This window comes from Zalophus californianus, chromosome 13, assembly GCF_009762305.2.
Source record: "Zalophus californianus isolate mZalCal1 chromosome 13, mZalCal1.pri.v2, whole genome shotgun sequence".
Classification (NCBI taxonomy): Eukaryota; Metazoa; Chordata; class Mammalia; order Carnivora; family Otariidae; genus Zalophus; species Zalophus californianus.
The window spans coordinates 8,590,696-8,604,047 of record NC_045607.1 but is presented as its reverse complement, the minus strand read 5'-3'; positions in this window follow the sequence as shown (position 1 = coordinate 8,604,047).

Below are 13,352 nucleotides of genomic sequence, written 5' to 3'. Positions count from 1 at the left end.
GGCTGTGTATGGCCCAAGCCTCTGAGTTAGAATGGATCCTGCCAATTTGCTGTTACCGCCTTCAGGTGCCATGCACTTTGAAATGTGCGAATCAGAGGGTAACTCTTTTGGAATTCGGCCCCCTTCCCCAGAGTGCTCAACTTGGAAGGGGAAGACCCTTACAGTCCCATAAAAGTGGGAATGCACCTCCCAGGCTACCCGCTCCCCGCCCCCCAATGCCAGGATTCCTACGGTAAGTAGCCCATGTAAGTAATCTCCAGTGTCTACTTGCTTGTGGAAACTGGCTACTTCCCAAGAGACTGCATCTTTAACAGCTTTCCATGATAACATCCTTTTCCTGAGCCTAAAACGTGCCTCTCTGGAGCTGGACCCTTGGCCCTCCTTCCATGCCCCAGGACCACACATGCTTTAAATATTTGGTGAGAGCACGACGGTCTCCCTCCAGCCGTCTCTGGGCTTCTCTAGGCTACATGTGTCTCTGGGCTACTTTCTCCAGAATCTAGGCCACGGGGACATTCTAACCCTTTCTGTCTGCCCACGTCCCTCCTCTTTGGGGCTTTAACAAATACTATTATGAGATACGTTTCCGACAGCATTTTGTTGGAACCGAGGTGGCGGAAGTTGGAAGAACACTTCTTGGGCCAATGCATTACTTGTGTGTGACATATTCTAACCGCCTGTTGTCTGCCAGTCATTCTGTTCATTGCCTCTCTGGGTCCCTGGAGCTGGTTTCAGTTGCTTTTCATGTGTTTTGTTGTTACTTTCCCCCTCCAAAGCTTCACTCTTTCCACTTCTCCAAGTATTAACGTGAGAATCAGAAGCCACCCTCAGCTGGGCGTATTGGGGCTCTGAGCATGTTGTTGTTGCGTCTGAATTTCCTCCAAAGCTCCGAGACATTCCCTTTGAGAGCTTCCTCACCCAGTGACCGCCGATTCTCGTCCTGCTCTCATGGGTGCTCCAGCTTTCCTGACCTCACGGGCCACTGTCACTAACCCACTGAGCAAAGGGATTCCTGCTCTGTGTGCATTGTCTTTGCAGAGGGAAGGTGGTGGGGTCATCTGCTGGCTTCTTCCCACTTCCTCTTTGCCCTTTCAACACAACTGCCCCCCCTCCCCCCATGCCCCGGCCTCGCTCACCCCCTTCTTGCCTGCGGGCCCCTGGCCAGGCTGGTGGTGAAATGGGAAGGCTAGTAGGTGTTCAATCACTAAACTAGTGATTGAAAGGTTGCCTCCTTTCCCTCCACTGCATGGTCCCCCGCTCCCCAGGGTGGGCCTGCAGGGATCTCCTGCCACCAGGCTCTGTCGAAAGGCCCCACTTCCGACGGCAGTCCGGGGGGTGACCAGCCTCAGGGCCTGTGAGGCCTGGAGACGTCCACCCTGAAGGTAACCCAGCACCTCTCTGCCTACAATTTTACCTGTGGAAATGTTTCCCTTTATAAAGTGGCAGGTACTATCTGGATATGATGGTCTAGGCTCAGATGGAAGGAATCGGGTGTTATCCTTCTTGGGGCCCGTGTGGACAGCTGAGGCTTACAGCCTCACTGACTCCCCCTGGAGAGCCAGTGACAGGGCCTGGTGACCCTGAGCACTCTCTGAGGGCAGAGGACCCAGGGACAGTGTATTCTGCACCTGGGCTTTGTCCTGGGCACTAAGATGGCCAGCCTGTCAGGTTCTGAATGGCAGAACTCAGACAGCCTGACCATGAGGATTCCAGGACACCGCTCCCTCCTGCTGTCTCTGGTAGAATTACATTATAATGAGCCTTTCCCAGCCCTGGTGCACTGTGGAAAAGCACTGAAAGGCTACGAGCCCTCCAGTGGATATAAACTGCATTCATTTGGCTGGGACCAGTGGACACATTCTGCAGGTGGGGACCTCAGCCTTAGGGCTAAAATTGCCTGACATTAGTTTTGAGGTTCCTTAAGAATCTATATCCTGCTGGAGGGAGAAGGGACCAGGAGAGACCCGGTCTGAGGGAGGAGGCCCAGATAAGGGAAGAGGAGACAAGACCAGAAACAAGATTCAGGAAAATTAAATAGTTAATTATAGAAAAATAAAAACCATGAAGAAACTAGTTTTTTCAAAAAGGGGGTGAAGGGCATCTGGGTGGCTCAGCTGGTTAAGCGTCTGACTCTTGATCTCAGCTCAGGTCTCCATCTCGGGTTTGTGAGTCAAGCCCCGCATTGGGCTCCATGCTGGGCACGGAGCCTACTTTAAAGGGGGGGGGGGGGGATCTTTTTAAGGATAAGACCAAAAAGAAAGAATCCTAAGGGAAAAAATAGATTTGACTATATATGATGTAAAACATGTTTACTAAAAACAAAACAACAACAACAAAGCCACTATGAGTTTAGAAGAAAACCTTTGCAATATTTAGAGCAAGAGCTTTTAAAATTAATTTTAAAAGGATAAGGCATCCAGTTTTAAAAAGGGAAAGGACCTAAAGAAGCAATCCACAGAAGAATGTATACTCAAGGCTAATAAGTTCACAATAAAAATGTTTTACCTCTGTAGAAAGCAATCAAAACAATAATGAGAGACCATTTTCCTACCTATTCAGGGGCGATACCCAGCATTGATGAGGGTGCGGGAAATGAGACATCTATACCCTGACGTTGGAAATAGAAGTCGGTGTAACATCTCTGGAAGGTAGATTGGTACCATGTTTCAAAATTTTTAAATGTACATTCCTTTTTTTTTTTTTTTAAGATTTTATTTATTTGGGGGAGGGTGGCAGAAGAGGGAGAAGAATACTCCCCGCTGAGCAGGGAGCCCAACATGGGGCTTGATCCCAGGACCCTGGGATCATGACCTGAGCCGAAGGCAGACGCTTAACCAACTGAGCCACCCAGGTGCTCCTGTATGTTCCTTTTGTTTTTTTGTTTGTTTTTAAAGATTTTATTTATTTGAGAGAGAGAGACACAGCTAGAGAGGGAACACAAGCAGGGGGAGTGGGAGAGGGAGAAGCAGACTCCCCTCTGAGCAGGGAGCCCGATGTGGGACTCGATCCCAGGACCCTGGGATCATGACCCGAGCCGAAGGCAGACGCTTAACCATCTGAGCCACCCAGGTGCCCCTTTTTTGGTTTGTTTTTAAAGATTTTATTTGTTTATTTGAGAGAGAGAGAGAGAGAGACACAGCGAGAGAGGGAACACAAGCAGGGGGAGTGGGAGAGGGAGAAGCAGACTTCCCGTGGAGCAGGGAGCCCGATGCGGGGCTCGATCCCAGGACCCCGGGATCATGACCTGAGCCAAAGGCAGATGCTTAACAACTGAGCCACCCAGGTGCCCCTGTATGTTCCTTTTGATACAGCAATAAAACTTTTCTTTTTTTAAGAAAGTGAGGTGGAGGAGCAGAGGGAGAGGGAGAAAGAGAATCTTAAGCAGGTTCCACGCTCAGCATGGAGCCCAATGCGGGGCTCGATCTCAGGACCCTGAGATCATGACCCGAGCTGAAATCAAGAGTCAGATGCTTTAACCAACTGAGCTACCTAGGCACCCCCAGCAATACTACTTTTTTAAGAATTTAACATAAAAAGATAGTCTAACAAATAACAATCCAAAAAGATGTATACATTTATTCATTCCTATGCTGATTGTAATATTAAAAAGTTGGAAGCCACCGTAATGTTTATGAGTAAATCTGATGCATTCTTACAATGCTGTAGTAGTGAATCATTTAAAATGGTGATATAAATGTGTAAATAAACCTTTATGTCGGGGGCGCCTGGGTGGCTTAATTGTTAAGCATCTGCCTTCGGCTTGGGTCATCATCCCTGCTCGTCAGGGGCCTGCTTCTCCCTCTCCCTCTCCCACTCCCCCGCTTGTGTTCCCTCTCTCGCTGTGTCTCTCTCTGTCAAATAAATAAATAAAATCTTAAAAAACAAACAAACAACCTTTATGTCATCGAGAAATGTCCATGACATATTGCTGAGTGTGGAAAAACAACTTACAGGAGAACATATGTTGTATGAGATATTTAGGTTAAAGTATATGCATGTAATACAACATATGACATTATATCATATAATAATTTATACATAATGGCCTCTATGACACCTATGGATATCTATATTTATTGAATGAAACCATGTATTTCATGAGATGAAACATACCAAATGCTTTGTAAATGCTAGCAACTAGGAGATGAAGGTGGATAAGGTGGTTGAAGACAGATGTTGAGATAAATTTTATTTATTTACAAATTCAGATTTTATCCTGTGTCCATGGAGAGGCAGTAGAACTCAATTCAGTGAATACTTATAGGAGTGTCTACCATAGAAATGCCAAAGTTGAAAAGACTTTTTCATAGAGAATATCGCAGCAGAGATATTTTGCTCTACAGACAATCTCTCCTACTTCATCAAAAAAAGTTAATCCAGGGGCGCCTGGGTGGCTCGGTCATTAAGCGTCTGCCTTTGGCTCAGGTCATGATCTCAGGGTCCTGAGATCAAACCCCGCATAGGGCTTCCTGCTTGGTTGGGTGGTCTGCTTTTCCCTCTCCCTCTGCCCCTCCCCGCAACTTGCGCGCACGCGCGCGCACGCGCGCGCACACACACACTCTCCCTCTCTCTCTCTCTCTCTCTCTCTCAAATAAATAAATCTTAAAAATAAAATAATGTTTTGGGGTACCTGGGTGACTCAGTCGGTTGAGCATTGGACTCTTGGTTTCGGCTCAGGTCGTGATCTCATGGATTGTGAGATGGAGCTAGACACGGTGGAGCTGGCTCCACACTCAGCAGGGATCTGCTTGAAGATTCTCTTCCTCTGCCCCTTCCCCCCATTTGCACACGCATACTCTCTCTCTGACATAAATAAATCTTTTAAAAAAATGTTTTTTTTTCTTAAAGATATTTGAGAGAGCGAGAATGAGAGAGAGAGAGAGAGCACATGAGAGGGGGGAGGGTCAGAGGGAGAAGCAGACTCCCCGCTGAGCAGCAGGGAGCCCAATGCGGGACTCGATCCCGGGACTCCAGGATCATGACCCGAGCCGAAGGCAGTCACTTAACCAACTGAGCCACCCAGGCACCCTAAAAAAAAATTTTTTTTTTAAGAGTACTCTTTTTTTTTTTAAAGATTTTTATTTATTTATTGAGAGAGAGAGAGAGAATGGTAGAGAGAGAGCATGAGAGGGAAGAAGGTCAGAGGGAGAAGCAGACTCCCCGCCGAGCAAGGAGCCCGATGTGGGACTCGATCCCTGGACTCTAGGATCATGACCTGAGCCGAAGGCAGTCGCTTAACCGACTGAGCCACCCAGGCGCCCCTAAAAAAATGTTTTAATCTCTATTTCTTAATAATAGAACATTGAGTCACCATGTGACTCAGCTGCCCAGATAAATTGAATGTTATCTGACCGACAAAACCATAAAGTTGGGCTTGGGCACTAGCAATCCATCAAGTAGAAATGGGATATGAGTTTGGACTTAGGAATGTCCAGAAGTAAGTTGTATTAGTAGGTGACTCAAGTACTCTTAACACCTACTCCTACCGTATTGCCTCCTCTACTTCAATCCAAACTTCGAGCCTCAATCTACATCCATGCCAACATCTACTGGAAACAGACTACTGAAAATCACAGCCCCATTCAAGAGTGTCTTTGAAAAGATGGTGTAAAGGGAAATCTTCCTGGTGGCCAATGCATTTTATTATCCATTTTGTGCAGGCTGAGAGATGACCAGAAGTGCAGCTATACACAGATTCATGGGCAGTGGCTAATGGTTTGGCTAGATGGTCAGGGATCTGGAAATAAAAGGACTGACAGATGCTCACAGAGGGCTTTGGAAGAGTCATGTGGATAGACCTCTCAGAATGTGCACAGAGCATGAAGATATTTGTACTGGTCATCTATTGCTATGTAACAAACCATCCCAAAACTTAGTGTCTTGAAACAAGAACCAATTGATTTTCTCACAATTCTCTGGATCAGCTTCACTGGGCTTCTTTGCTGAACTTTTAGGTTCTGATAACTTGGAATCTTTCCATGATATTGTGACTTATAAGAAATATATATTTGGGGGCGCCTGGGTGGCTCAGTTGGTTAAGCAACTGCCTTCAGCTCGGGTCATGATCCTCGAGTCCCGGGATCGAGTCCCACATCGGGCTCCCTGCTCAGCAGGGAGTCTGCTTCTCCCTCTGACCCTCTTCCCTCTCATGCTCTCTGTCTCTCATTCTCTCTCTCTCAAATAAATAAAATCTTAAAAAAAAAAAAGAAATATATATTTGGGGCACCGGGGTGGCTCAGTTGGTTAAGCGACTGCCTTCGGCTCAGGTCATGATCTTGGAGTCCTGGAATCGAGTCCCACATCGGGCTCCTTGCTTAGCGGGGAGTCTGCTTCTCCCTCTGACCCTCCCCCTCTTGTGCTCTCTCTCTCTCTCTCTCTCTCTCATTCTCTCTCTCAAATAAATAAATAAATCTTTAAAAAAAAAGAAATATATATTTGGTCATTCAGATGACCAAAATATGTTTTTCATATGTATTTGGTCTTCATCGTGGTTCCTGGCTCACAGCTCCCAAGACTTGGAATTTCCTAAGCTATAAGAACAATGGGAGCATCTTTTGTTATAACCTATGGTATCTTATCTTTAGTTCCTAAAAAAATGCTTCAGAGCCATAGGGTGAAATGGATGTTTTGTTATTCATAACAAGCCCCTTTCAACCACAACTGAGTTTATACTGATGAAATGACTTTGGGAAACCCCTTTAAAGATGAGAACTTTCAGTCCTACCCCCTATTTCAAGAGGGGAGAGAGGCTAGAGTTTGACTCAATCACCAGTGGCCGGTGATTTAATCAATTATACTATGTAATGAAGCCTCCATAAAAAAAAAAAAAAACAAAAAAGAAGGATCAGAACACTTTTACATGCCCTTGTATTGGACCCTAAACTTCACAAGGACAGAAGTTCATTTGTTCAGGACCCTGACCTATGTGGCTCTTCATAGGGCTATTGGTTTGTACTCTTTTTTTTTAAGTTTTTAAAAGATTTTATTTATTTGAGTGAGAGAGCGAGAGAGAGCATGAGCAGGGGGAGAGGGGGAGGGAGAAGCAGACTCCCCGCTGAGTAGGGAATGTGATGCGAGGCTCGATCCCAGGACCCTGGGATCACGACTTGAGTTGGAGGCAGATGCTTAACCGACTAAGCCACCCAGGCGTGCCTTGATTTGTATTCTTTACTATCCTTTGTAATAAACCAGCAATCTAGTGAGTAAACTTATTTCTTGAGTCCTGTGAGCCACTCTAGCAAATTAATTAACTCAAGAAGGGGGTTGTGGGAACCTCTGATATACTGCCTGTGGGTCAGAAGCACAGGTAACTCCCTGGACCTGTGATCGGTGGCTGAAGTAGGGAGCAGTCTTGTGGCACTGAGCCCTTAGCCTGTGGGATCTGATGTGATCTCTGGGTAGCTGGTGTCAGAATGGAGTTGAATTGTAGAACACCCAGCTGGTGTCCAGAGAATGTCTTGTTGGTGTGGGGACCCTCCCCTCCCACCCACACTCTGTAACTGGTGATAAGAACCTCTACTTCCCTCTGTCTCTTCAGCCCTAGGAACAGGAGCTGCTTCATTCCATCATTACATGTTTCCTTTAACCATATGTGAAATGATATTCTTTGAGGAGAGACTAATTAATGAAAGATGTATGTTGTAAAACTTAAGGCAATTGTTAATATTTCTCTGAAGCATTTAAATGATTGAACATCCTGTGCCGGATTGTCAGCAACTTCATACAGTTCCCCTTCTGGGCACACCCATGTATGAAGGGTCTGTACACTTAGGAGAACTACAATTCCCAGCATTCCCTGCCAGAAGGGTTACTAGCTAGATTCTCATCCTATCAATGAGAAGTACAGTTAACTCTAGTTATTTGCAGTAGTGATGCCCTATAGAGTCACTATGAACACTAGGTTAGTGAATACTAAACCAATGCTCCTAGGGGGAAATACAGAGTTAGGTTCCTGCAAGTCAACGTTCACAACGTTTTGTCAGCCAATCAACATTTAACCTTATTTTATGTGTATTTCTGTTTATAGACACCTTACTTGATATATACAGTTGCCCCCAGTAACACGGGAGTTAGGGCTGTTGATCCCTGTGCTGTGGAAAATCCACATGTAACTTGTGACTCTCCAAAAACTTAACTACTAATAGCCTACTGTTGACCTTACCAACAACATAAACAGTCGATTAACACATATTTTGTAGGTTATATGTATTGCATACTGTATTCTTACAATAAAGAAAGCTAGAGAAAAGGAAATGTTATTAAGAAAATCATAAAGAAAATATAGCTACAGTGGGACTATATCATTTTTAAAAAATCCATGTATAAGTGGACTTGTGCAGGCAAACGCATGTTGTACAAGGATCAACTGTGTTGTTGATTTGTTAACATTGAGCTCATGAGCAACAGCACTATAACTCATACCTGAACTGTTTATCTAACACATGCACTTTCTCCCTTCAAGCCCATCACAGCCTTCCTGTGCTTGGGAATACTCTACAGCACTTCATCACTATACCCACATAATTTTAAACAGTGAAATCACCCAAAGAAGCACAAAAATGAAAAACATGGTGCTAGATAGGCTGCAAAAAGGACACCTGTATACAGTGTGAGGGCTGCACATGAAGGTAGCATGTCACCTTGTTTCACTTCTGCTGGGAATGTGCACATCAGGCGACCCAAATTTTTTACTTGTCTGTGGGTGACCTTGGAAGTGCTACAAGTGTTTATATTCGGATTACAAATAAATGTTAGCAATAGGCTAATTTGCAAATATGGAAACCATGAATAGTGAGGATAATGGTATGTCTGTTTCAGCATACCATCTTCTACCATCTACTAGGGCAATTCCAGTGCTTCCATGTCACTGGGAATTGACCATTCTTTTTTCCAGGCTTTCTGTGAGCCACTCCAGTAGCTGGGGTCCTTGCTAGCATGTTAAAGAAAGTGTCTTAAGAACATGTTCCCAAGTCAATGAATTATTTTTTAAATTGATTTATTTATCTGAGAGAGAGAGAGAGCTCGTGCAAGAGCAGGGGCAGGCAGAGGGAGAGAATCTTCAAGTAGACTCCCCGCTGAGCACGGAGTCAGATGCAAGGCTCAATCTCACAACCCGACTTGTGAGATCATGACATGATCCGAAACCAAGAGTCAGACGTTTAACTGACTGAGCCACCCAGGTGCCCCTACAGTCAATGAATTCTTGCTTGTCTAGTCTTGCATTCCAGCTTCCTTGACCAAGCACCCACAAAATCCAACCCTAGAGGTACTCCCCTGGCTTCCCTCAGCTCATGCTGGCTAATTCTTGCATTCTTCAGGTATATCGTCTATTTTTTACCTTATCAGGCATGGTGCATTCCCCAGCCAGATTATGCTGGGATTTAGCCCTAGTTACCAGCTTGGCAGGCTGGAGAGGAGGGGGCGGGGCACCTGTTGTCTCTGGGGAAGGGCTTCTGTAGCACCTGATAGCAGTACGGTGGTGGCTACAGTTCTTACTGAGGAAGGGTGTTCTAGCTTGGCAAGCTCAAAGGGGCCTGGGGTGCACTTTGCAGAAGCAATGTCCTCAGGAACGTACATCGAGATATTCCTATCCCACGTTTTAGGATCCTAAGTTTTCCCCACTGGGGCCCTGACCTTCATCCAAGGCCCTGACCACTCACCTTGGCTGAGTGAGCCAAGAACTCCAAACATCTCTGGAGCTCTAGACTCTAACAATTAGATATTCAGCCTGCCACTCAAAGTGCCTGTCCTTCTACCTACACAGCTGATAAGGACCTCTTTGTAAGCTGCCTCCAGAGTTCCGTGGCTCTCAACCTTAGCCATTAACTGCCTCTTGACAACACTCAGTCTCTTCTTATCCTTCTGTAGTACAACTTCGCTGTAACCAACTAACTTCCTCTGTTTCTGTAGGTATTGTTCTCCCCATATATTTTATTTAAAAACTTTTTAAAAGTAAACTCTACACCCAGTGTGGGGCTTGAACTCACGACCCTGAGATCAAGAGTCACATGCTTTACTGACTGAGCCAGCCAGGTACTCCTCTCCCCATGTAATTTAAAATGCTGGCATCACAACACCCACCACAGTATTCTCCTCCGCAGAGATATTTTCCCAGGTCACCAAGAGTGAACTCTTTAGCATTTGAGCCATCATCTTGTTCCAAGGACTTTCTGTGTTTCATTAGAAGGGCATCCTCTGCCTCCTAGGCAGTGGGTAAGACAGTCCTAAATCTGCATCTTACCACCTACTTTTCCTGACCACTCCTGGTACTGTTTGTGTCAGTCCAGATTCACTGAGAAGTAGATGCTATACAGGATTCAACATGTGGTGATTTTGTTAGGGGAATGGGTAAGGGAGCGAGGAAGGTTGAGAGAGCCATGAGACTGTGAGGCAAATCTGATCCTAAGTGAAGGAGAGAGGGAAGGAAGTGTGTGGAAGCATCCCGTACATGATGCAGTCTAAAGGAGGTTCAGCAAGGCTGTTGAGGAGTCCTTGAACCAAAGATGATCACCAGAGGAGTCCCACTGCCCCCTGGGGCAGGCCTGCATTAGAACCCCTGCTGTGGTCCATCACTGAGTGCAGCCCATATGTACTGAGTGCAACCCATATGTAGTGTTGCCTTAGAGCAAATCCTTTTGAGTTTCATAATGCAGCAGCTGGGCGCTTGGTCAAATAAGCTCCCAATGACTGGAGGTCTGCAAGGAGCATTCTCATAGCCACTAGAGGATTAACTCACTTTTCTTCAGGAGAACCCTACAAGGTAGGTACTCTAAATATTACCTTCTCATACACGAGAAACCTTGTCTAAGGCTACATAGCTGGGAAGTGGCAAAGCCATCATTATTTTCTAGAACTGACTGAATTGAAAACTTTATTCTCAACCCTTCTTCTTCCAGTTTCCCCTCTACTGCCCATGTTGATGGCTGCTTCCTCTTTGGGGCATCTCACCATTGCCACTGCTATCTGTACCCCAATGATGGTGCTGTTTTCTAGACCCTCTCCTTTGCCTCCTGATGCCCCCAAAGACACCAGCCCCCAGGATCTGGAGGAGCACTGCGTTCTGGAATCCTCGCTGTACCTGGGCACTGATGGCTTCTGCACAGAAGCTGCCTCTCTCAGGCACCAGGACAGGATGGGTTGTGCCTCTGTATTAGTTATATGTTCCTGCATAACAATTTTATCACAAATGTAACAGCTTAAAACAACTCACATTTATTCTGTCAAAGTTTCTGTGGGTCAGTAATCTGGCTCAGCTTGGCTGGGCCCTCTGCATCAGAGTCTCACAAGGCTGTAATCAAGGTGTTGGCCAGGGCTACAGTCTCATCCAAGGCTTGACAAGGGAAGGGTCTTCTTCTGAGCTCGTGATTGTTGGCGTCATTTAGTTCCTTGAAGGTTGCTGGACTGAAGGCCCCAGTTTCTTGCTGGCTGTTGGCTGGAGGCTGCTCTCCGTTCTTTGCTGAGTGGTTTTCTCTATAGCGCCACTGACAACATGGCAGTTTGTGTCTTCAAGGGCAGCAGGAAAGAGTCTCCCAGCAAGATGGATTATAATCTTATGTAACATAATCACATGCATCCTAAAACCTTTGCCTTATTCTCCTGGTTAGAAGCAAGTCAGATCCTGCCTACACGCAGGGAAGGGGATCACACAGGCCAGGCACATCGGGAGGTGCAGGTTGTGGAGGCGTGGAGGCCACCCTAGCGTGTGTATATCACAGCTTCCCTGTTCACTAGCATCTCTAATGAAAACAGCTCCTTGAACTGTCCTAAAGCTTAACTCTCCATGAAGTACAAGTCTACACAGAGGCAGCTGGCCCAGGAGATTGCCCCTTGGTAGCTTCTCCAAGCCTCCTTTTCTCCTGTGGTTCAAAAGTTCCTTTCCCTCATTGAGAGTGACTCAAACACATGAGATGCTGAGAGCACCCCACCAGTATATCACACATTGATGGCAGACCATCCAAACTCTAGTGGATGCAGCTGAGATCCTCTCCATATCCTGTTACATGGTGTTTGAGCATGGGACTGACATGATTGATCATCACTTTATGATAACTTTTAAATTTTTTATTTTTAAAGATTTATTTATTTTTAGAGAGAGTGTGGGGGGGGCAGAGGAAGAAGGAGAGAGAGAGAATCTCAAACAGACTCCCTGCTGATTGTGGAGCCTGATGTGGGGCTCAGTTTCATGACCCTGAGAATATGATCTGAGCTGAAACCAAGAGTTGGATGCTCAACCGACTAAGCCACCCAGGCACCCCATGATAACTTTTTAAAACAGCTTTATTAAGATATAATCCATACACTATATAATTCATCCATTAAAAGTGAACAATACAATAGCTTTTGGTATATTCACAGAGTTGTGCAACCATCCCCACAATCAATTTTAGAACATTTTCATCATCTTAAAAAGAAACTCCACATGCCTTAGCCATTACCCCCAATTCTTCCTTCCCCCCAGCCCTAGACAACCACTAATCTACGCTCTGTCTCTATAGATTTGCCTATTCTGGAACATTTCACATAAATGGAATCATATGTGATCTGGCTTCTTTCACTCAACATGTTGTCATGGTTCACCCACGTTGTAGCATGTATTGTTACTTCATTTCTTTTTATATTCCATTGTATGGATATGCCCCATTTTATTTATCCATTCATGATTTTATGGACATTACGTTATTTCCACTTCTTGGATATTATGAATAATGCTGTTATGAACATTTATGTACAAGTTTTTGTATGGATGTATGTTTTCATTTGGGTATATATCTGAGAGTGGAATTGCTGGGTCATATGGTATCTCCAAATTTAACCTTTTAAGTATTGCCAGGCTATTTTCCAAAGTGGCTACACCACTTTACATTCTTACCAGCAGTGTATGAGGGTTCCAATTTCTCCACCTCATCAGCTCTTGTTATGGTCCATCTTATTTGTTTTAGCCATCCTAACAGATTTGAAGTGGCATCTCATTGGAGTTTTGGTTTGCATTTCCCTGATGGCAGATGATAGTGAGGAATTTTTTGACATGCTCATTAGCCATTTGTATATCTTCTTTGGAGAACTATCTCTTCAGATCCTTTTCTCATTTTAAAATTGGGTTTACAATAACCTTTTGACATATTACAAAAGAATATGTTCACCGAAGGAAACTTAGAAGCTATGTACAAGCATAATAAAAATAATAAATGCCCTTTAGCAAGCATATATTGCAAACACTGTTCTAAACTCCTTCCATGCTTGCCCTATACCACAGTGGTAGAAATAACAATAGCTAATGTTTATTGAGCTCCTCTTAGGTACCAGGCTCTCTTCCACATAGCATCTCATTTAATCCTCCCAATGGCTTTTCCGAT